Here is a 26,121-nt window from a genome sequence, read left to right as displayed (position 1 = left end):
GCTAGCTCATAGGCATACAGTATCATCCATTGCTTCATCATATCAGGAAAATTCAGTGAATGTGGCTGGGTTCGGTTAATAACCATGTATTAACATGCATTGCCCTCTCCTCCGAGTCCTGTCTTTCAGGACTTGGTGGTAATATCAAATTATATCTCATATTTGCCCACTAAGTACTTTATTTGCATTAGATAGTGGTTGACTATCTAATACAAATAAGCAAAAACAAATTACTGGCTGGCCAAGTAGAGCTCCATTCCAAAGGTTTTTCCGAACAAGAAAGACAGATGAGTTCAGTGATGTAACGCTGCCAGGTGGCACAGTGAAGACTTAAATTTTCCACTGCCCACTGGTGTGCTATCTATCCAGATCAAATGTACGTGGAAAAAAAAGAAAATAAATGATTGTAAACATGTAAAACTAATAAATATCACTAAAAAAAAATTGTCAATAAAATCGAGATCAGGTAACTAAAACCTCAAAAGGGTATTTAGAATGCTGTCTTTTTTCTGATAACCTAATGAATGGGGCAGTTAAAATAATTTATGATTTGTTTGGCTTCTGAGAAAATGGTGTGTAGTGAGATTTAAATACTTTTATAAAGTGTGGTGCTCGTGAAAAAAGGTTGCACTAGTTACCTTAAGCGCACACTGTAGCTGTGTGGTAAGCAGACAAATAGGTACTATGGCGATTCAAAATTAAATGTTATGGTTAGTACTGTACATTTTTGAGCTGATTGTAGCAACACAATTTTTCAAACTCACAAAAAACAATAATGGTACCTTTTTCTTACAAAAGTAACATGTAAAATGCAAAATAACATACATTTGTGTACTGTAAATCAGATGATATTTCTATTTTTTGTGCAAATCAAACAAAATAGATTAAATTAAAATACTATTAACTGTATTTTAGACAAATACATTTGTAAGTAACAGTTGACTTGAGGGTAACACAGCCAACATGAGAGTAACAGCTGACAACAGTAATATTTTAGTTCAAATTAATTTAAAAATAATTCATAATTGAATATTAAAATTTGCACAAATGTTCAAGAAAAAAACAACTTTTCATAATTGAGGTGATATGTAATTAAGAACGTAATCAATCAGAGAAGAAACCACTAATTTTATAATAACAGGTGGCTCTGGAGAAAGCAAAGTAGAAGTCTAATTGTGAAGCCTGAAGCAATCACATTCTAGCACTCGTTGAATTGAGCACAGACAGCTCACATCTCTATATGTAATCTTCTCTGAGATAAGTGTTGATGAATCTGGATTGTCAGGAGTACAAGTGGTAGACTTGAGGCTTTGTCTGCAGTGTCCTTGTCAATGTACTGTAAAATAGTTGAGCCTGCATCACTCAATACCCTGAACAAATGGACAGTTAGAATATTCATTCCTTGGCTGATCAATGTCTCAGTTGTTCTCTTCTGAACACCCCGTACTCCATCAGGAGCCCTTTGGAATGACTCAAAGTTTCAGGCTCCTGCAACTTATAAATAACACTGTTCCCCACTAGCTTGTTATTGTGTCCTGTGTGACTGTAACAGTTTGTCAAGAAAACTCTTCCACAGTATTTCTCATTTTTTCAGCTTCCCAAAATAACCGTAAAACATACATCTAGATGTCCTGTCCATTTAGTACTCGCAAAAACTACACTTCCCAAAGAATCACACTTCTGCTTCTTTGGGTCCTGCAGGTCACACCCAGCCATATATAAATCATATATTGTTTATTGTTTTTAATTTGAACTTCGCAATTGGTCATAGGAAATGTAGTTAAAATCAGCATGTTAAAAAACTTTCCAAAAACCATAGCAAATGATTGAGTTCAAAAATAGGTGAAATTTTGTTTTGCACATATTTTTTTCATTTATTTTTGGATACCACTACTATCTACATACAGTAGATTATATTTATATTCATATATTAATATAATTAATTATATTCAGAGACTTTATTGTATTTTGCTTATTTTTATTTTCAACTACCAAAAGTAGTCTTTCACTACATGAAAGTTACAGTACTGTACTTCAAAGTACCATACATAGTGGTCTAATACAAGAGCTTTCAATTTAATGGATCCAGGCTCCATTCGTGGCATGTAATCCCCTTTTCACATTAAAAATATGTACAGTCACGTTACATTTTAAAAACGGTAGCTAGGCTATGTATTTTAGGTTTATATAGAGTTGAAAAAAAATGAGTATCTCATGAAGAAAAAGATTAAATGAAGCTACCATTTTGGTAACATCTAATGCAACACAAGTGCCACCTATTGATCTGTTTTGAGCTGAGAAGGGCTGAAAGTGGTATGCCGGACAGGAATGTGATAAACCGCATTGTGCTTTCTGCTGCCATGAATGTTGGTACCTGTTCTAAATGGCTGCATCTGTATGTATTACATCACCCCTATTGTTCCCCTGAGGATAGAGTTTTCAAGGTAAAGGGAAATGTTTTTTTGTCCAAGACCTAGTCACAAGTAAAATCAGCAATGCTCCATAGTCTGCCATAACACACTGTTACAATGGCTCGGTTAACATCAAACATGGTCCTTGCCTAGCGTGATGAATCTGCTATTTATGGTGAAGGAAGTTTTATAAATGCGGAGCACGTACATTACGCCATGTATATAGATTCTTTGTACTCATGAGCATTTGCTGGAGTTTAAATTGTGTTGTGTCTTCTCTGGCTTATTTCAAAGATTGCCTCTTTTCTTCTGGGATTTTTATTTTGCCGGGTTTCACAGTGTTGTGTCACACTAAATCTTTCAATAAAGTCTTAACGTCTACGTTTTCGGTTACAGGTCTCCCTAGGTGTTTTAAGCTCTGGAGTCACTATTGCAATGCAGTGTAGTCTGTATATGCAGAGACATATGGCTAGTAGCACGGCTCTCTAATATTGGTTTAAAAATAGGCTTGCAGGTAGATTGAATTCTTTTTTATAATGACTACACAATCATATTAAACGATTACAATCACAATTTAACATCATTTCTATTTTATTGAGGTACCTGGCATATCTTACAGGCATATACAAAATACTGTATAGTCTCAGACTAAATCAGAGCAGCCTTGCTTCCAGAAGACCTTGCTTCCAATACATGAACTCAAAACTCACATTGATGAAAAAAGAGTATTTCATTTTTAGCTTTTAATTCCTTGTAGTTTGCCTTTTTTAATGTATTAAACTGTCATAATAAAATTGATTGAATAATGAAATAAAAACCATTAATAATAATGAAATATAAAAAACAAAAGTGGAAACAAATTAAGAAATGTGTGCATTTAAGCTGCAAGGGATTGGCGTCCTGTCCAAGGGTGTACTCTCTGGGTCACGGCGATGCTGAATTTGATGAAGCAGTTAGAAATTGGATTTGAGGATGGATGGATTAATGGTGTGCATGTAGGCTCAATCATTTGGTTTCAGAATGGCAACCACTAAACACAGTTCACAAATGTTCCCAGTGTAAGTAAAAATTGTGGATTTACAGTGTTTCCATGAGCGTGTCTTCCTGAATTCTTGTAACACCATGTTAGCTAAAAGCTAAAAGTTACCATTTTTAAGCCTCTAAATTACATTTAATTTTGATAGAAAAGTTTTAGACTATTGCAAGGCTTTGCAGATATGCCTAGTTCTGATAAATAGGAATGATACACATCTGTTGACAAACTGACTAATTTGTCTAGCTCAGCTTTAGGAGCAAAAATGATGGTATTGCATCAGTTTAGACTGAAGACAATGTGAAATTATTTTACAGTGTTAAAATTTGTTTTACAGAGTGGAGTTCACATACAGTATACATAAATAGGTTCAGGTTTTATCTTTTTTGTAAATCACTTATTGATATTCAACATGGTACAATAATAAAACTCTTGGCAGAGGGAAAACAAGGACGGTGTATATTCCTATCCAGCATTACTACTCACAATTTGACAGACTAGTTACACCATTTAACTAGTATTGGATAACAGGTTTAGTCTTAAAAGATGGATCAGTGCAGCTCTCACTGTCAAAAATTCAAGTTCACATGTACATAAGGTTGATATTGCATGGAAAGTCAAGGTTACCATTACTTAACAGCCAATCCCAGTGATGTTCAGTACAGAATCTACCCATCAACACCAGGACTGTACAACTCAAGAAGTATTGCAATCAAAAACTTTAATTGAGCTATTTTGGACCTGTTTGTGAAGCTTGTGTGATTTTTAAACTTAAGACATTTCTAGACATGTTTATCATTTTTCTTTGCTTTTCAAGGATCTGACCTAACTATTTGATTTAGTGTGGAACCTCAAGGCACTAAAATATTCTATTCATCCTTCCATCTTTTAACTGCTTTATGCAATAAAGGGTCCTGGGGAAGCCTATCCTGGTAACAGGCGCAAAGCAGGAAACACCCTAGATGACACCCCCAGTTTCAGGCAGTCTACACAGATACTCACACACACACAACTGGGCCAATTTTCTCAGAAGCCAATTAATCAAGCACTAAACTTTGAATTGGTAGGAAACCAGAGCATCTGGAGGAAACCCAGGAGACCATGAGGAGAACATACAAACCCACATAGATAGCATCCCAGGAACTGAACCCAGGGTTGAGTTCTGCAATGCAGCAATGCTAACCACTGCACTACTGTGCTGCAAGTTGTTTTACCTATTATTTTGCCATAATATACAGATTGAAAAAAAACACAACACCTCCTTCTCCACACTCTGACCCTCCAGTCTGTGTGGAACAGGCCGAAGACTAACTCAATCGTGAAGAGGACCTGATGCTACTGCTGACGAGTCGGTTGTAGCCTCTGCCAGGCCCAAGCAAGTCCAGCGTGACTTCTAGGAGGTATGAGCAGAGGGCCTCTGACAGGTCACCTTGCTCTAAGGCCAGAAGCATGGAGCCTCACTGTCCTGTCACTGATGCGGGCATTGTGTCTGCCGGCAGTTTCAGCAGCAGTACGGGTGGCAGATCTGAAACGATCTCTCAGATGGACCAGTCTGATGTGTCGGTTCCTGCTCTAGTGTGGTCACTTGGGGGTGACTGGATCTTGGACGGTCATCTGTCCTGCCAGTCTGCTGAAACGTTCCCTGCAGTGGGGACACAGTGGAGTGGCTTACTCCATAGTGTCTGGCAACACTTGCACATGACATGCCTGTCTGCAGCATGCCAATGCCCCTCTCCCTTGCTTCTGGTGACATTCAAGGCATTACAGAATGCATAGAAACCTGACTAAGTGTGGCGCTTTTCTTACAGTAATGTAAGCTTCGAACTAAGGCCTTTTTAAAGGTGACCTGATCAGGCATTGTTCCACCTGAACCTCGTTGGGTAAAAGGGCACCTAACGAGCTTTCGTGTAATTGGCAAGTTGCAATGCCTCACTGCACAAGCTGTATTGCTGGTCAGAGGGCTTAAAACAAATTGACAACTTTTTGTGAAAGTACATAAACGACAGTATAACTATAGTATTCTCATTCCAGAAAATATTGTGTTTCTTTTTTCCCCATCAGTATATATTTTGCCTTATGAACAATTATGGATTCAAAATTATGACATCCATTGCTGCTTTTTTGCTGAAAATGCTTTACAGTTTTGTAAGGGCTCCCTACCTATTATCATTCAGGCTTTCTGTGAATCAACCGGCAGCTCTTGCCCAATATATTAGCTTTAGTCTTATCCCAGATTTACATACAATACAGTATATACCTTTTTACTTATTGTCATAAGTTAAAGTAGGAGTTAAACATATCCATATTTACTGTATATATTCTTTGTATAGGCCAATAATTCAAAGATAGCTGTAATTTCCCAGTACATTTCAGCAAACATTTCCGAGTAATCCCATATATATAGCCACCTGTGTGTATAGTTTAATTTTTTCTTGCCTAGTGTTAGGGTATACTATAGCACTGCATTTTAGAAGGAAAGCAGGGATAAAACTACATGTTTTTTTCTGTTCTATTTAAGCAGCAATTACACAGTGTTAAGCAGCTTGAAAGCTTCCTACTGTATATTATAAAGAAAAGCATAGCTGGAATTATTCCAAAACAGGGAAGATACAGAAATTCCTTTTGCTCAGCCTGAAGTGTAAGGATGAGAAAAGTGAAGATATAATAACAGCTGCACTTGAATAACCTTAGATAATTACAAGTTAAGTGTTTTCAGGTGCTGTTTTTCTTCTCCCCCCATTGAAACCTTACAAATCCACATGAGTTTTTCCCACATTACCAAAAGTCTTTCAATCTTTTTACCTTCTCAAATTCTTTTTTTTAATTAAAAATACTTACTTTATATGACCATCATTACTAGAAACCACACAATTTCTGTGAAATGTAATTTGTATATAAAATATGTTTTAATTGTGCACTGATTCTATGATTCACATTTTTTTTATTAACCTTTTTTATTAAGAGAAAGTCAAAACAATAGCTTTATTCTGCCCTGGGTTACATTCTATTAGCATATCAGGCCAATACTTTACAGCCTGCTTATGGATCAACCTTACAAAGGGGTAAATGGGAATTTGTGAGCAACTCTTTGAGCTGCTCTTGACAAACACGTGACAACACCCAGACAAAGAAAGAACTTTTTTTCATTTCCCGGAGTAGCCGACACTGAACTGTCCTTTACGATTGTTTACAGAGGTAAATTGCTGCATTATTACTACATTATAGCAGATTTCCTGTGATTTTTCTATGTCTATGTCAGACAACATTTAGCATTATACCATTCCCTACTGTCTGTAGCATGCGTTGACATACAGTACATCTCCAAGCTTAACCATATTTTTTATCATGATGGAACACCTCATAGGACTGACCCCATTCTTTCCTCCATGGCATATATAAAATGTCAGTTTTTATAGTCTGACTTGATGGAACTCATAATATGTTTCTCCGTGGGAAAAAACACTGCAATGCTGCCATATTCAATTTTTTTAGAAATTAATTATTAATCGAAAATGTCAGGGGCTCCAACAGAATGTATTCTGCATGGAAATTGTGTAACAGAAGAGGTATATAACAGGCACCAAGACACCAAGACCAAGCTCATAAACAACTTATCTAAATTATCAGAGACGGAAACAGAGACAGTGAGCTCAGGCTGCCTTAAGTGCCATTTCTCTCTGGCTCACAGCCTCTGTCATCAATCATCTGGGACTAAAACTAAAACTACTGTAACTGGTGCTTCTTTTATCACATAAAACTGTGTTATTAGTCGCATGGGGAGCAGAATGGGGCCAAACCCACTTGACATTAACCACCTGTCCAAATGCATCCTAAATAACACAAGATTACAAATATTACAGAAAAAAAAAACATCAGAGCCATGATTAAGCAGGGAACCCAACCCACCACAATTATGTAGCACTCCCAATTTTTTACTGAGGTATCACTGTGTGAGTTATAAAAAGATAAGCCCCAACAAGGCACATGACATTTTGTTAGGCCTGAAAACCATCAATGATACTCCACCATCTGGAAACCACTGACATGTTACTATACAGTCACATTTGTTGTGTTGCATTAAAAAAGCAATGAGAAAATAAATAATTACAGTGATCTTGTATTATGTAGACAATAAAAAGGTACAGTACATCAGTAGCAAAAGTTAAATATAATTGTAAATTCTTATATAGTAATTAACATTTTCAAATCAATCACCCTGCAGTGTTAACAACAGCTGTGTATGCCTTGAGACTAAACATGGATTCATATACAGCTTTTCTTTTTCTTTTATTTAGCTCTAAAAACTGAGAATTATTTTTAATTTTGACATTAAAATCAATTCTTCTAAATGCTTTTCAAAATTTATGTCAAGTCTTTTTCTACTTTTCTTTGACAGCTAACTTGTACCGCATTGTAATTTTTTTTCTTTTTAAAAAAGCCCAGGAGAGAGAAGCATAAGCTTTTTTTTTTGGTTAATCTCTGTCCCATTACACCATCAAATTAGGTTAATGAATTATCAGTTTCTATTTGCAGGACACTGGGTAATGCGGTTTTTATGGGTAAAAATACTATAAAACCATTACAACTTTTTTTTCTAAGTATCCTTGCAAGTATTGTCCATCGTTTTTTTAATTATATTATACAAGTAGTAAATCAAACTTTCTGTGATATTATACAGTACAGTATCATTTATTACAAATGTTATAATAGTATTATTTGTAAGCTGTTTATATTCAACATGCTTTTGCAGCACAAACCTCTGGTATTGATGCTTTTTCAGATCACATTATTAATTAGCTACAATTGATATTAAATATGAAACTTTACATTATAATTTTTATCAACCAACTAATTCTTAAAATGTTGAGTGAGAAACTGGCAATAATACTATAATATTTTATAATAATACTATAATATTTTTTTCCGGTTCCGGTCGAGAGGGAACGCTGGCACATTTGGCTGCCGCTCCTCTCACCAGTTTTTCATTTCTATCTACTTATTTATGTTTTTTTCCCTTTTTCTCCTCGATTGCACTGATTTCTAGTTTATCTATTTTCATCCGCTTCACGTTACAAGTTCACGGGTGCGACTTCCACTGCATTGTGAACTTACTCAACTGAAGATTTTCACCTCTTGCTACCGCCTTCTCTGGATTTCCTTCCCGTCTCGTTTCATCAATCATGTCTCTGAGGTACACTGCACTGCAACTTCTTCAACTAAAACAAAGCTACTTCCTGGTCAAAGACACATTCGATTACTGCCGTTTTACTGGGATTTTACGACCGACTCGCTACATCCATCGCAGCACAGGACACCGTTCTCTACGTTCGTCTGCCTGCGGAGTCTCTATCCCTGCCTTTCGCCGCACGTCTGTAAGTCCATCACGTACCGGCGCCGATCTAAAAAATCTCCTCTCACTACCGCACCTGGACCGCACTCCGCTTCCCCCCGCATCCCCGAGACTGGCCAGATCAGCGCTACTCAACACCCGCTCCGTTAACAGCAAGGCTCTTCTTTTATGTGACATTATCAAAGAAAAACAACTGGACCTTCTGTGCTTAACCGAAACATGGCACAAACAAAACGATGGACTCCTGTTCAACCAACTAGTTCCTCCTGGATATGGTTTCTTTGACCTTCCGCGTCTTTCAGGCAGAGGCGGGGGCATCATTGTTATTTACAACCTTTTTTACAGTCTAAGTCCTATAGCTATACCTCCTCCCTCTTCTTTTGAGTGTCTTGTTTTAAATGTTTCTATCCCCCAATCTACTATTATTGCCACAGTTTACAGACCACCCAAACCCAGTGGAGTCTTCTTAGGTGAGTTTGCTGATTTTCTCTCATTCTTATCCCTTACATTTAAAAGGATCCTTATTCTAGGGGACTTTAATATACACATTGATTCAACTTCCTCCAGTCTGGCTAAAGACTTCCTTTCTCTTTTGGGATGCTTTGACCTTGCTCAGTTTGTTTGTACCCCTACACATAACAAAGGACACACCTTAGATCTAATTATTGCAAATGACTCCTTTGTCTCCCACTGCTCCCCCCTTGATCTAGGCCTCTCTGACCACTTAGCCATTCTCTTCAATCTGGAATTACCTGTTTCTAACACTTCCCCCTCACGCTCTGTAAATTTCCGCAACTGGCGATCAATTGATCACCCAAGGTTTGCAAATTCTGTTCTGTCCTCCTTATCCTGTTTCTCTTCCTCTGACCCTCTAGAGGACAAAATACAGTTACTTGACAATGCTCTTTTATCTACCCTCGACACCTTTGCTCCTTTAAAAACTCGAACCATCTCCTTCTCTCGCCCTGCCCCCTGGTACAATGACCATCTGCGTTTCATGAAGGCAGCCTCTCGCAAACTTGAGCGTAGGTGGCGTCTTTCCGGCCTAAATGTACATTATCAGGCCTGGAGAGATTACTTATCTGATTATAAGGTTACTATAGAGTCTGCTAGATCCACCTACTTCTCTCACATCATTGAAAATCACCAAAACAATCCCAGACATCTTTTCTCCACCATCAACAGACTGCTCAAGCCAAACTGCCCCACCACATTACCTGCCTCATCACAACTTTGCAACACATTCTTAGATTTCTTTAGTTCTAAGATTGACAACATCCGGCATCACATTCTCTCCACTACGGATATAATTTCCACACCTCCTCCCTCCTCATCCAACTTCTCTGGTTCCCGTCTCTCCAGCTTCTCTCTTCTTGACTCAGCATCCCTAAACAAACTAGTTACGCGCATGAAACCCACCACATCTATTTTAGATCCCATTCCCACCACTTTATTCCAGTCCTGTTTCTCTTCTCTCTGTCCCATTGTCCTCAATATAATACATGAATCCTTGAGCACCGGCATTGTACCAACGGTCCTCAAAACTGCTGCTATTACCCCAGTGCCAAAGAAGCCTAACATGGCTCTCGACAATCTTAACAACTTTCGCCCCATCTCCAACTTACCCTTTCTCTCTAAAATTCTAGAACGTGCTGTCACACTTCAGTTACATAACCACCTCATGACAAACAACCTTTTCGAACCCCTCCAATCTGGCTTCCGTCAACTTCACAGCACAGAAACCGCCCTAGTCAAAGTCACCAACGATCTCCTAATAGCTTCTGATTCTGGTTCTCTTTCCATACTCATCCTTCTTGATCTCAGTGCTGCCTTTGACACTGTTGACCATAACATCTTGCTTTCTCGTCTCGAGACTGTGTTTGGAGTCTCTGACACTGCCCTCAAATGGTTTAAGTCTTACCTCACTGATCGCTGTCACTTTGTCTCTCTCAATGGGTACAGGTCTGAAACTGGTCTTGTCAAGTCTGGTGTCCCTCAGGGCTCAATACTGGGCCCCTTGCTCTTCAGCATTTACATGTTCCCACTTGGTCAGCTTTTAAGATCACATGGCCTCAGCTTTCATTTTTACGCTGACGATACTCAAATATACATCCATACCAAACCCGACACTGATGTGGCTGTCTCTATTCTATCTAATTGCATCTCTGACATAAAAATTTGGATGACTCAAAACTTCCTTCATCTTAACTGTGACAAGACTGAAGTCATGCTTATTGGTACCCCCCATCAACTTCGCAAAGCCAGTCCTGTAACCCTGTCTGTAGATGGCTCTGTACTTGAGCTCCAATCAAAATTGAAAAACCTTGGGGTTATATTCGATTCTGGCTTAACATTCGACCCACATGTACAGCATACTGTCAAAACATCTTTTTTTCACCTTAGAAATATCGCAAGACTACGCCCTATGCTATCATTAACTGTGGCTGAAAAGCTGATCAACATATTTGTATTCTCTCGAATTGACTACTGCAATGCTCTGCTCCCTGGGGTATCTAAATCTACTCTGAACAAGCTGCAGTATGTCCAAAATTCAGCAGCCAGAATCCTGACCAGATCTAGTGCAAGTGTTCACATTACTCCTATCCTGGAGTCCTTGCACTGGCTTCCGGTCAAATTCCGCGTAGACTTTAAAATCCTCATGCTCACCTACAAGGCTTTACATGGCTTGGCACCTCAATACCTGTCTGAACTTTTATCGCCCTACTCCCCACCTCGCAACCTCCGCTCTTCAAATTCTGCCCTCCTTACTGTCCCCCAAGCCCGTCTACATTGTATGGGCGACAGGGCCTTCTCCTGCTATGCCCCCAAGCTCTGGAACTCCTTGCCCAAGGATATTAGAGAGTCACCTTCTCTAAACTCCTTCAAATCCAGACTCAAAACCCTCCTTTTCAGAAAAGCCTTTACTTAACTGGTTCCATTCTTCACCCCTCTGCTCTTCTTAATACCATCTTCCACGGTCTCCTCTATTGTTATTGTTGTATTGCTGTAATTATAATTGTGTCCTGTCTTGTGAAATTTTTCTTATTTATTGTTGTAGTCTTCTTATTTATTGTTATTGTCATCCTGTAAAGCGCTTTGAGAAGCCACCTTTAAAGGCGCTATATAAAATAAAGTTTATTATTATTATTATTATAATACTAAATACAACTTATACTTTTATATACACCTTAGAACATTTCATTCAAAAAAGGAAAAACATTCAAAATTTACGATTTGAAATATTTTTCTACCAATATTTTTCCACATTTGAAATTTACATATGTGACATACTGTAAATATCAGCAGAGAGACCTCCTCTACCTACTTCAAAATGCAAATCTTAAACTGCAAACACTTGACTAGCTCATCTGCGACTCTAATCTGAGTATTTTCAATCCTGATCCGAGAAGTTCTTAACTGCCCAATGGCACTAATTGTCTTTAATTTGTACGGGAATAGCAGTTTAACATCTTTTCCCATGTCTTAAAATGTCAGCAATTTAAAGAGCCTTATAAAACCTGCTGGTCTACAGTCTTCTGGGACCATGATTGGACAGTTGTGCTCTTATTTCTTTGTTGTTAATCACTTCACTCTAATCCCTCTGTTGCAAAGCTGTAATGTTTTAAAAGTGAAGTGAGGAAGACAGCATTTGACAGCCAGAAATGGGATTTGTCTGTATTTTGGCTAGTGGCTGATAAGACATTGTCATCTGGTCGCTAGCAACATATCTTCCTGCAGTACTTTGAAATGGCTGCACTACAACATGATTAACACGTTTCTCAATAACAAAATATTAATAGGTCATACAGTATGTGTTGACAATATAAAAATGGAACAAGCTATTTCTGTCTCACCTGGTGACATTAAATTAACATTTTAAATATTTCTTAAACATTTTTGCAATTGTAGTCAACCATCAAAATTTTTTTTCATGAAATGGGATGCAGGTCTAATTAAAGACTGGCAATACTTTTTCAGGTTTAACACGATTAATAAATTAAATACGGTTAAGAAATGCAATGATTTTGTGATATAGTTAATTTCCCATAATGGTGATTCTTTTTCACAATAAATGCACTTGGCTGAAATAATTCCTGGTCAGGCTTAATTGACAACAAAATGAGTTTAGCTTGCTGGCTGACATGTTATAATCAATTTTCATCTCTAGCCAAAGTTTGAGAAATGCAAAACTTCAAAGATCCATCACCATTCATCACTGTAACTTTAGTCTTGCATTTGTTAAACATTTTTCCTCATCATTCTTAAACACTGTGCTTTTGACCGCTGTCACAAATGTAAAACTACTGTAACTGTTCAGATCATACCACCCAGTTCCATTCTGTAGCTTCAATTTTGCAGACCATGCTACTGTATTTCTTTTTTATTATTCTTTCCAATTATACTGTATACGAGTTGAGATGTTACCTGTTCTTTTTAGACCCAGGGCTACTCAGCTTTTGAGTCTTTAAAATTGCTCAATTTTAGAGTTCTGCTACAACTAGCTCCTTAGTTATTTTATCAAAAGGATATACAGTAGCAATTATGGACTGGTTGTATTAGACTAAGACTCTATGGCCTCTCTTTCCTAAAATACTAGCAATTTTGTCATGGTAAAAATGAATAAAATATTGTGCCATATTTAAAACATGATTCATAACACCATAAAGTGGGTATTTTACTGACCAGTTAGGACCTGATATAATTTTTTCTGAATGTTTTGATATAGCGAATTATCAGTTACTGTACCTACTGTAGGTATCAAAGGCATATACTGCATTGTACGGAAAAAATATCTTATGTCCTTATGAAAAAACTACAAATTTATGTAATTCCAAATAATATTAAATGTTAACCTACACTTTCCACTAAGTCTGTCTTTATGTCACATACAGTAAATGTACTGTAGCATGGATGGCATATTAGTTAAAAAATTTGGGTTTAGCCCAAATTGGGGTTTACAATGTTTCCAAAGGACATTAAGCAAAAAAAGGGGGAGCAAATGAATTTGTCTTACCTTGTTTCCCTACCCTTAATTAGTTTTTTGAAAATAGCAATGTACCATAAATGTGAAAATAATTAATCTGCAATCGGAGCAATAATTCTTCTGTGAAGCATAGTACTTGCCATTTGTCAAAACTGTTCCCAGGGGAGTAGATGGCTCCTGTTTTATTAATGGAAGGAACCTTTCTTCTGAATAAAAGTCCACACTATTAATTATTACAAAACAAATCTCTGGAGTTCTTGTCATGTCTTGCCTATTTAAAGTGCTATTCTAATCCATCCAACTATGTCTATCCATCCATTTTCTAACTGCTTCATCCAATACAGGGTCATGAGGGAGACAGAGTCTATCCTAGCAAGCAAAGGGGCAAAGCAGTATACACACAGACATGCACCCTCTCACACCAGGGCCAGTTTTCCCAGAAACCAATTCACCTGCAAGTATTGTAGGAGTCTGCATCTGAGTCTTGTAGATTCCATGTAGGCTTTATCCTACTGTAGGTCAAGAATTGAATCCAGGGTCCCAATCCTACAAGGCAGCAATACAAATTACTATTTTCTGAGTTTGATCACCCACTTAAGTGACAATCATTTTAACAACCTAAGATGTACAGTTGATTTGTTTAATGTTACAAAATTGAATACACAAGGAACTTAAACAACTAGTGCTCCATTGGCCTAAAACTTAAAGTGTACCTACAGATGAACCCTGAAACATGAGGAAGAATATATAAAAAAACAACAGTCTGATAATCTTGCATGCGCCAACTTTTTAGCTGTTGCATTTTTGTATGATAACAGACAAACCAAACAGTTTACACGGCAGCTATGAAGACCGTCTCCCCCCCCCCCCCAGGGGCCATAATGTACAATATGTATTCTCCATTTAAGATGTGTTTTATTCAAGCTCCATTGTTTTCAAGCTCCATTGTTTTCTGTGAAAAACTAAAATATGCTATTATTGTCATCCTATTTTTCTGTCATCAATTCAAAAGTGAACTACTTATTTTTTGTTTTTTAGATAAGTTTACATTAATACAGTAAACATAAGCATACAAATGTGAAAAAACTGCAAACTAATACAGTTATAACTGATTTTTAGAGATACTGTATGTAAATCCTAAACTTGTGTTTGCTGCCCTGAAATGCTAAGATGAAAACAGAATGTTAAGTTTATTCATACTTTTCTGATTTTGTTTCATTATTCTAGAGGTCTGGGATGCACTACCCGAACAGCAAGTGATGACAAGGGGATTATTGTGCCCCATTAAATCTTTCCCTGACCATATGCAGCCCCACAGCACAAACAACCTACGAGAGGTAATGGAACTTGTTAAGTAGGAATAGGCAACAGGAGTCAGCTCAGGGCATCTCCATTGGCAATTGTAGATCCCTGAAGCTACAGTAAAATCTACTTGTAGTCTGACACAGTCAAAGCCACTTTATCCTTGTTTCCAGATGTAGTAAGCTAGAATGTTCACAGAAGTTTTGTGAGAGAAGGCAACCTTTATTTTATTAACATTTAGAGTGGCTTATTTTATTTTTCTGTCTGATGTCACACACTCTCTATGAGGCAGAACAGCCTCTCCATTGATTGTAATGAATTACTGATGGTTACTAGATACTGTATATCAAAGAACGAATTCTTCTTCACTGTCCCAGTAGTTGCAGACAAGATATTAAAAGCAAAGATTGATTACAATTTGTAGAAACTGAAGCTTTTCATTTTAGGAGATTAACCATCTGAAACTAAAATTAAGGTAATCACTTTTAGTACACCTTAATGTTGTTAAAACAAGAATAGTTTGGTACTTGGACTTTTTTATATTAAAAATAAGCCATCCATATAGTTTTCAGACTTGTGGTTTTACAAAACATGTGTCTCAAACAAATTTCCATTAACTTGTCTGTGTTATTTTGATACATTCCTCTGTAACAGACTTCCAGCCTTAATAACTGATTTCCAAAAACTATAATACTGCTTGGTGTCATTTTTCCTATTTTTGGAAAAAACATTGCCCCCCCAGTAATTATACTCTACATACTTTAGTATACTTAGCAGGGATTTTCAAATGTGGTACATCAAAGAACAAAATATACGGGGTGGGGGGTGCAATTTAGTGTAGACATTTAGCTTTAGTCTGCGGAGGAAATGCCAAAAGTGATGTTGTTGCTCTGCACTTTTTTATCACTGAAATAAATCTACTTTTTAGACTGTACAAAAAAATCTAAATAGCTTAAATGCCTGTATACTGTAAGTAGGTAGACATTACAACGAAACAATTACCATTTTTTGAAAAAAAAAGTACTAATTATGAAATAATGTGCATGTGCATGAACATTTTCAAAATCAGTTAGATTTTTATTCGTGTTACACTGTATGTGCCAGGTGACAAATATAACACCACTTATTGCACGATTTTACATTCCACTCCATCACAATGTGTTGCCTCTACAGTAAAGGAAGAGGTGCCATGTGGGCTTGGCAAAGACTTGTTGTGGGCTTGCTGTGCTAGCATTTTAAAATGTTGCCACATACAGTAGCAACTTTTCAAAACTGTTAATTGATTAAAGTCACTATAGTGCTAGAGATTGACAGCAGGGCATGTGAGGAAGCTCAGTACATTGTGTTTCAGCAGACAGCAGTGACTAAAGGCTGTGAATATTTACAACAGTCATCTTTCAAGCTGTTGCCTTCCCAGTTGCACAATAAGCATTCTAGCATTATCATGAAGTAGGAGGACATTTGTAGGGACATTTCTGAGAAACCCTTTTGAACAACAATGTTCAGTATTTGTGCACTGAAACCTTAACTGGTAAGGGAAAATACTTTATCTGTTAGACCAAGTATATTATAAACAATTCATATGCCAGGAAAGGTATGGGAGATGTTGCCTAGTCTGGTGACAAATTTGAGGTTTTACAGTAGCTAATTGTTCCATGTTTACCAACTATTGTACAGTATGTGGTGAAATAATGCTCTTCTACTTCATATCGTACCGTTGCAGATTATAAACTGTAAAGTTTGTGCTCAGTGGTTAGTGCTTTCAGAGCACTGCATTAGCTTTCTTGTACTGCAAGTATTTATTGCCAATCTTCTTGAAGGCTTGTACACTAGTTTCTTAATTGGTTCTTAAACAAATCCATTTGTCTGCATGAATGATTCAGTCAAGTCATACCACTGCTATAGGACTCTGTCATTCATTCCCCAAAATCTTGGAGAAAAAATACAGCTTATTTCTCTTCAATCCTCTTAATACATTTACTGCTTAAGGTTATACTTCCCATAAATATTTTTCATTCACAGCCTTCTTAATCACTTTCAAGTGAACGATAATTGACACTCTGCATAACTAAGAGAATAGTACTGTCATGCAGTATCTGCTGCTTTAAGGTGAAACTAAGTGGCAGTCTGATAAATAAAGTGGTCCCACATGCAGGGCAAGAGAAACAAAAAAGCAGCTGCAAGCAGCACAGTGTGATAGCAGGCTAGGGACACAAGCAGAACATAATGTAGGCAAACAGTGCAGGGTAATTCTTCAAAACTAGCAAGGTTCAAAGCTGAGAGACACAATAGAAGCACAAAGGGATTATCCGGGCGACAAGGTCAAAGCAAGCCAGGGTCCAAGCCGAGACAGACACTATAGAGAGTAACAAGCATAGGGGTGATCCAAGAGATATAGTAGAGAAAAAAGCAGGATCAGGAATCAAAAGCAAGCATGAGACAGGAAACACAGGAAGTATAAACTCAAGACGCTCCAAGGAACTCGCAGAACGAACTCTATACCAGAGCCATGAATATTCTGAGAGGAGACCTTAAAATTCCTTAAATGTCCTGAACCACCTGAGGCAGGCATGGTTATAAAGTGCTCACAGGTGATATAGGTGTCCTGTTAGAACACTTTTTTTGGCATCCATCACAGACTGGTGAGTGGAGGTGTCTGTCTGACATGGCAACACTAACTCACTCGGCAGTGTTCCAGTGGGAACAATACACCTTAAAGATTGAAATAGAAGTGACAGATTCCCTTCTTCTACTAACCTGCTAGATACTTTATATAATAAGAAACCACATACTTTCCTGATAAAGCTAAAAAATATTTATCTCGTATGGATAATCTTGATTCCATTAATAACATGTTAATCTATTATCCACACGTTTTAAACAACAAAGGTGGAAATATAATACTGCATTTTTTTTAAATGAGCAATTCTTTATCAACTTCAGACAATCATTACACCTCACTGTGAGAATTAGGACCTGTGAACAAACTCCTCCAACATAACCACCTGTCAGAGTCATTGTCATTTGTCAAGTTTGTAAGGAGATTCTTAGCAACTACTGGCAAAGTGGAACATCTCTCACTGATTTCCCTGCAGGAAACTGAAGTCCACCCAATTGCACAACTTGGAAAATTCTGGCTATAGCCCATCAACCCTACTGAGGCTAATTGTAACGGAAGAAACAAAATGAGCATATGATTAATGACACAATAATGACTTTATTTAGCTTAAACCATTATCCAAAATGATTTTATTTTGATTTATACAGCAGGGTATTTGCTAGAGCACTCAGAGAAGCATTTTGCTCATGGGTACAATTGCAGTGCCCACTTGGGATGTGAATCCAGACCCCTGCTGAAAAGTTAAATATCTGATGTTGTGGATTATGTAGTGTCATATTTACTTTCAACACAATACATAAATTCAGTCTTGGAGGCTCCATTGAGATCTTGTTCACTTTGGTTAGCTAGTGAAGTCCTAAAATATACTATATGAGACTAAGAAAGTTTCAGTTTCAAGCAAAACAGAAGCATGCAGCTAAATAATTTGCAATGATAGAGGCAGATCATGCAATATTAATGTATTCTCTACTTACTTGCACAGACCATACATGAGTTAGAGGGTCAGATGTCTCGTAGCACCAAAAGCAGATGGCAATCTGTCTTTTACTAATGGTTCTGTCCCACACACTACTCCAATATCTCTTGAGGGCCTCAATAATGTTTTCAAGTAGTAATTCTATTTATATCTTAATGACTTTACAAATTATACAGTAAATGTTTGTACAGACTTAACTGTTAATGGAACCATGAAGCACACTATTAATTCTGTTGAACAGTTGGTGTTATGTTAGATCCCACTAGAGACCATTTCATAGGTTATATAAAACTTTTTGTTTTTCTTGCAATACATTTAAGACTATTTTATAGAAGTTCTTTCTTATTCTTCAACAGTGTTTAATTTTCTTGGCATCATATTATGCACAAAAATCTTTAGAATTGCTGTACTTGCATCTGCTATGAAGACGTTTCATTTAAAATCTACTGTAGTATACAGAACAATAGAGTATTTTATGAACAAACATTTCTAAAATAATTGGACAACTACTGTATTTCTTAATGAGCCCCAAACTTTCTCCAGTTGTGTCTTTTTAAAATGTAAACTTAAATGTAATCCAAACATTTGTGAAGCTGCCCTGGCATTTAGAAATGTATCATCAGTCAGGGGCTCTGCAACAAATAGGCCTGTTTATGTCATTCTTTACCATACTTTCACTTTCTCTGACCTGGCAGAAAATAACTAGTTAACTCTCAGTTCTTTTCAGTCATCACGTCTGAAAGGCTTTAGTTAGTTGGTATTTTAAAGATTAATTTAAAGATTCAACTTTCCAAAGAAAGTTAAATATTTAAATATTACATTTTTATCTTTAATTTGGAAAGGATTGCTTGATGTTTAACATTTGAACCAACTATTTTGTGCATTAAATTCACAACAAAACTATTAACAGTGCAATAAGTGCAGTAAGATGGCTATGGGTTTAACTTTTGGGCTCAATTTCTTTGCCAATTTCACCATCTGATTATCTGTGGCAGAGTCAAAGTTCACTAAGAAATGTATGTGGATATTGTATATAAGAAATGAGAGAATACTTCAACAAACATATTAAAAAGAACAAGTCTGAATATTTTAAATACAAATTGATTACAGTACACTCCCTCAATTATTCACAGCCCTATGCTTTCCCCGTGAAACACAACATGAATAAGTTACTGATAATTAAGTAGCAACCATTTCCAGTGCTTTTTTTATTCTACTCAGAGAATTTCAGACTATGTAAACTCTAGCAGGTTTCATACAATTGAAACTTTAAAACCTCATAGTTTAAATGACTGAATTTGTACCTCAATAAGTGTGAAAATCTGTGCTTGGCTATTTCAGATTGTTCCGGTCCTGCACTGGACTGGTATCCCATTCTTACACTCAATGCAAGTACGATAGGATAAAGAATGAGAGACCTTCTGACAATGGATTGATGTACTGTACAGTAAGGTTATTCTAACTATGCTATATCATTGATGACACCCCAGAGAGCTTTTAGAAAAGATCCTAAAAATTTTACAAGCAAGGTGTAGGTTATGCAAAATAACATTTTATTTTTGTGACTCCTCTGGCGTTTTCTTGAGAAACATGTTCATAGTTATGTACTGTAGGTTTGTCACAGATGAATTTAAGAGTTGAAATTCCTTAAAAGGGTTTGAAAGCACTAATATACTGTACAAACTGGGCTCAAACCAGGGTCAATAGGTAGGCATCAGTAAATAGGCTACATTACTGTGAATGGTTTAAACATTTACAGTATTTGGGACTGTGGTGTAAGCTTCTGAAAATAAAATTGTGCCCTTCGTTACTTTACTATGGTGTACCATAGATAACCATAGTCATCATGCCCTTTACTCTGTTTACAGAGTTCATAATGATATCAGCACCCCAGTGAACTTTCAGTTTCCTGATGCTTTATCTGATTTCCCGTATAATGTAGAATCCCAGGCATTTAAAAAGTGTATTTATTAAATTTGATCCTCTTGGTAAAAGTGCAGATGAGTTATAGTTTGTATGGTCTGTTTTGATTAATTTGGGGGCCCCTGTCATTGCTGTAGACCAAGCAACTAATGGTGTTTTTAGTACCAGAAACTCACGTTGAGAAAGGGTTTTTGGATTAAAGTGCCTCATGGGATGTTTATTATTAGACTGCTTCTTTTACACACTGTGCGCCTCCAGAGTAATATAACCTAATGCCTGGGGTAAAAAGCGTTGCTGTCATTGTATTTTCCATATCCTTTTAAGACTGTTTTCTCTCCAGCTGTGTGCTGCAGTCTCCAGTCCCAGCATCACTTCTCAGTAGAATTTGTTTCTTTGTATGAATTTACATCTCTTTTTTAACAAAAATACAACCTGAACTAGAAAAGAGTGCTCACTCCTACACATTAAAGTGTCTGTACACTTTAATTTCACATTAAAATACACATGCTGCAGTAAAGGGGAAAAAAAGAACTACAGTTGTATTGTTTTATTTGATAAGGTAAGTTGTTGGTACTCTGTGTTGAACGTAGTTTGTAATAATCTTGAATACACTTTCTTTCCACAAATCTCTCCTGACAGTTGCTTCAATGTCAACTGGATCCTTAAAGAAGAGTGACTTTTTCCAAGTGACTTCACATTTTTCTAAAAGAAAAAACAATTACTTACTTTTCAAACTTCAACTTAACCATTAAAATGTGGAAATAAAGAATAAATCTTGCCCTCATAATGTGATGCAATTCCACAGCACCAACACAACATTAATACTATCTTGTACTTTTATAAAAAGATCTTTTAGATTATTGAACTAGCCAAATTTATAGCAACACAAATGTCTTTTGATTGCTGATCCCTATCCAGTCTCTCAATTATTTCCATTTGCTACCATGGTTATTGTTTTCAGTGATTTCGTAGCACCACCCTGAGATTTTTTCATACATTTGGACCTATGATGGATATTGATTGCACAGACAATGAACAATGAAATATAATAAAAGAGCATGGGCTCACTACAACACAAAAACACAATCGAGGCTTATTGGAGAAAATATTAATAAATTGAGGGTTCATAAACCGGTGAATAAACAATGGGAATCATTGATCATAAAAGGGAAATGCCCCTCTTCTATATTATCCCTAGCTAAGGGTTTACGTAGATTAGGGTCAGATTATCATCAAATAATTAATGCAACCTTCCCCTCATTTGAGCAAAAAATATAATAGGGCATCAAAATATTAGTTTGAAAAGACTAAGCAACCTTGCCAAACCAATGAAAATGTATCAGCTATGGTACTACAAATCCTAACCCTAGCTATGCATTAGGGCAGGTTAAGGTTAGGGTTCAGGCTTTCTTCAAATAATTAATGCAACTTTCCACTCATTTGAGCCTAAACTAACTCGGGGCATCAAAATATTAGTTTGAAAAGACTATGCAACCCTTCCAAACCAAAGAATTTATCAGCTATGGTACAATTTGTTTCTTGACAAGTATTCCATTATTGGAAATGTTGTGTTGAATGGTGTTCTCACGGTTTCAGGGTTAAATAAATTAAGAGGAATACCAAAGAATTTTTAGCTGTATCTGTTAAAATTGCAGTGCATTCAATGGGAAATGCAACAGTGTAAAGTTTAACCACTTTTTTTAATTCCTGCTTTGACGGCAATTAAGACAATCCCATGATGGGCAAAGCAGTCTATAGAGCCATATACTGTATGCAAGAAAAAAATGTAAAGATAACATTGAAATATCACTTTTCCTAAATTTTATTTCTGTCCTACAACACAGCCATACCATTAAACATTCTCTATGTTGTCTAAGAATCCTAACCCTAACCCTAGCTTTGGGTTTGGGCAGGTTAGGTTTAGGGTTCAGATTTTCTTTAAAGAAGTCATGCAACTGATTTGAGTGGAATACAGTATATATCTCAGGGCATCAAATCAATCAAGTTTTTTTCCCCAAAGTAAGGCATTTGCTAATCCACCTCTCAGGTATGAAAAGTAGGACAATTGGGAACTAAAAACATGTCTTTTGTATAACAATTATGTTTCTAAAGTTTTTTGAAGGTAGTCAATGGGGGTTTAGAATAGGCAAATCTTCCTACTAATTTAGCTTTAATTTTCAATAAACAGCAGCAATGATGGATACAACCACATAATGCAGTACATTTATATTTGATAAAGGTCCTCATTAAGAATAATTCACAAGCTGCAGGCAAGACATTCAAGGCTTTAGTTATCAAAAATCAATAAAGAGTAAACAAATTTAAATCCGTGTACCATGGAGGTATGAAGAAGGATTTATACAATGTGATCTACAGGGTCAAACTACCTATTTAGCAAACAAAAGTCAAATTCACAGATTCATACTGATTTAGACAACATTCTAGATGGGCAACCACTTGGGAGATGACATTTATCACAGAAAAGAGCAGTATCACATGCAGGTACAGTAGCACAGACATGCAGTAAACAAATTTGAAACAGTGCTTGAAGAGGCTACTTATTCTAAGTACTATAAGTTACAGATATTTTGTTTTATATTTGTTTTATGACAGGCTTTACATCTTCTGGACAATGTGAAGAAACAAAATATGACATACTGGCTTCTTTAAAATAAACGTCTGTATATCATTGGATCACTTTTTTGCAAGATAAGCTACTTTAAATATTCCAAACAGTTTTTCATTTGTAACTTTTCCCTACATTTTTGTAATATTTAATAGGCTGATGGCGAGGTGAAACGTATAAATGAATGTAGACAAGTGCAAAGAATTACAAGCTAGTAGCAAAAACAAATTAGAGACAAATTGGGAAATAGTAAACTTGCTTATAAAAAAGAAATGTTTGTTGAAAACCTTACAGTACATCTTCTACATACTGTACTGTATTGTGGGGAAGCAATAAAAAAGTTGTGCATTGTTTTAATGCATGATTTACATAAATTGTTAAAATTGGCAAATGCACTAGTAAGATCTCATTTCAATTACCGTTTGCAATTTACAGGCTCAAAGGAATGTCTCACCCTCTTTCACTACAGGCTTGGACAAGTGAATCTTTCTAGTTCTAAACATAGAAGGCTACCAGAGGATCTGATTTCAGTATTTAAGATCTTCTAAGGAATGGACAAAGCTTCATTGGACTTCTGAATCAATAGTGAAACTTGAACTAGATTAAATAAATGGAAGCATATATTTTTAAGTTGGAGCAGGATAATTATTTTTTACACCAAGAACAGTAAGTTAATAAGGTATCCCATGCTTGTTGAAGCTTACTGTATGAACTGTACAGTAGGAGATGCATGCCTTAACTGACTATTGTAACAATAACTGCATTGGGTCCACTAAAGCATTGTAAAAACCTTTCTTCGCTGGCTTGATGCCACTCCAGTCCTGATGAGGCTCAAAGTATTAGGGAGAGAAGAGGCATTCTACTGTAGCCTCACATTGACAGTTCTCTTCAGTGGGACATCCAGGTTAGCGTTTAGCTTAACTAGGACAAACTCTGTGCACAGGGTTGACTGCCTGGCAGGGCGTGTCACAAATACAAAGAAACTCAGTTTGATACCAGAATAGAGGCTACTGTTGAATAATGAGTAATTCAGGCATGTTGATGAAGTCTTCCCGTGATAAAGTGAAAGCACGGTGGTACTGTAGGCACTTCAGAGGTCATGAGGTTTTGCTGCAGGATAGACCTTGAAACAGAATCTGTCTTACTGTATGTAGGACTTTCTCAAACTCAGTGCTTCAGGCAAAAAGTTTAAGTTCCAAAGCCTACATACAGTAACAAATAAGAGTAGGCCATTCGGCCCATCTTGTTCATTAACTCACCAACCACAACCCAGGAGTATGGCAAAATTGAGAAAACAGATTTTATGGTACAGATTAAGCTTGCATGTGAAACAACTTGCTGTTTATTCTGTAGTTTTTGATACAGGTACTGTAATTACTGTATAAAAATTAGTATCTGAAAATGTCCAGAGTTCCCCACAACAGCTACATACAGTATATAAAAGCATTAATGTACTGTACATTTTTCTGTATTTTTATTTTAATTTGGCAGGACTGATTATTTCAGTATATGTTTATAAAAACATCAAGAAGTTTTAATCATGGTCTGCTAGGACTGTAATTCATTAAAATGAATGTCCAAAAATGAATCAATAATTCAGAAACCCTGCTTTGGAGACACTCCTGGACAAGATTCAGGAACTGAAGGGAATGTGAATTTTGCACTGACGCTCTGAAAGCTGTAATATTTATCACACCATCTCTAGACCAAACAACATCAAATAAACTATATTCAGGTTAAGAATTATTAAAGAGCTTCTTGTTCATGTATGCTTAAGCTATTATAGAAATACTCATAAATCTTTGTCACAGACAGCGGTCTAAAATATCAGGGTAGAAAGGCTGTTTGTTTTAATGTTATCTTTTACAAAGTTAAATAATATTGATAAAATTTGTAATACATAGCATGAAATTAATTTTAACAAAGCTTTTTAATTGTTATTTTTTCTCACAGGCAAACAATTCTATAACTTTACTGTGTTAGTGCCAAGGATCACTGCACAGATAAAAGTTAGGTTTTTCAGTTCCGATGACAAATTTGATGAGCAATTCCCCATTAGCTTAAATTTCAAGCTGCTTCTGCTTTTAGGTATCCCCACAGGTAAAATCAAACTGACTCAGTGGTGACTCGGATCAGAAACAAGGGGCTGAGTCATTCCTCCCCCATGGTTATTGGGCATTCTGTTTTAAAGACGTGAAGCATCAAATGGGTCTCGCAAAATGTCCTTGGTGCAATGGAAACTTCAAAATCTCCATTGAAGGATTCCCACAGTTCAATTTCAGAATGTTGTATTTTATTGTAGGATACTTGTGCTCCTTCTGGAAGAAAATGTTTATTAGCCAGATAATGAAATGCAACAAAACCACACTCAACAAAAAATTTGATAAAAAAAGATATCTGTAATTGTTTAAACAGCTATTCCAGTGGTCTGACTTTAAACACACTGATATACTACTGTATGGAATAAGCTTGTTGAAAGCAGTATAAATTTGATGATTATGAATCTGATGGGAGATGCCAAGAAACATGACTTCAGTCTTGTCAGTTTAAATGAAGGAAATTTCAAGCCATCCAGGTTTTTATGACGGGGAATGCAGACAGCCACTTCAGTGTCAGGTTTAGTATGGACGTAAATTATAACGGTATATTCCCAGCCTCCAGACTGAGAAAGGGTTACTTCTGCCACAGCAGCCACTTTGACAAAGTGCAAGCTCACTTCTCCCCTCCTAATATAGCCATGGACCTGCAGACCTCAGGCTTATGGCTGCTTTACAAGTCTGGGCTGAAGAATGGATGTGCTGCCACTGCATCAGCCACTTTAATGCAGTTTAGATTGTTGACCCCACAATACATCACAAGGTATAGAAGGACAAAATTATCCATAGCACCTTCAGCA

At 36.6% G+C, this 26,121-nt stretch overlaps 1 long non-coding RNA gene across 2 annotated transcripts in view; it reads right to left on the bottom strand.

Moving 5' to 3' along the window:
* Nucleotides 1–13,016: 13,016 nt before the first annotated feature.
* The window catches only part of LOC148657464 (uncharacterized), a 120,840-nt gene continuing 107,735 nt past the window's right edge, over nt 13,017–26,121 (bottom strand). For both annotated transcript variants that reach the window (XR_015940975.1, XR_015940976.1), the window contains one exon: nt 13,017–14,324. This is a non-coding gene — a long non-coding RNA (uncharacterized LOC148657464). The remainder of the gene's footprint in view (nt 14,325–26,121) is intronic.

This window comes from Lepisosteus platostomus, chromosome 8 (genome assembly GCF_059453375.1).
Source record: "Lepisosteus platostomus isolate fLepPlt1 chromosome 8, fLepPlt1.hap1, whole genome shotgun sequence".
Taxonomy (NCBI): Eukaryota; Metazoa; Chordata; class Actinopteri; order Semionotiformes; family Lepisosteidae; genus Lepisosteus; species Lepisosteus platostomus.
The sequence above is the reverse complement of the archived record's forward strand: the minus strand, read 5'-3'. Positions and strand labels throughout refer to the sequence as shown.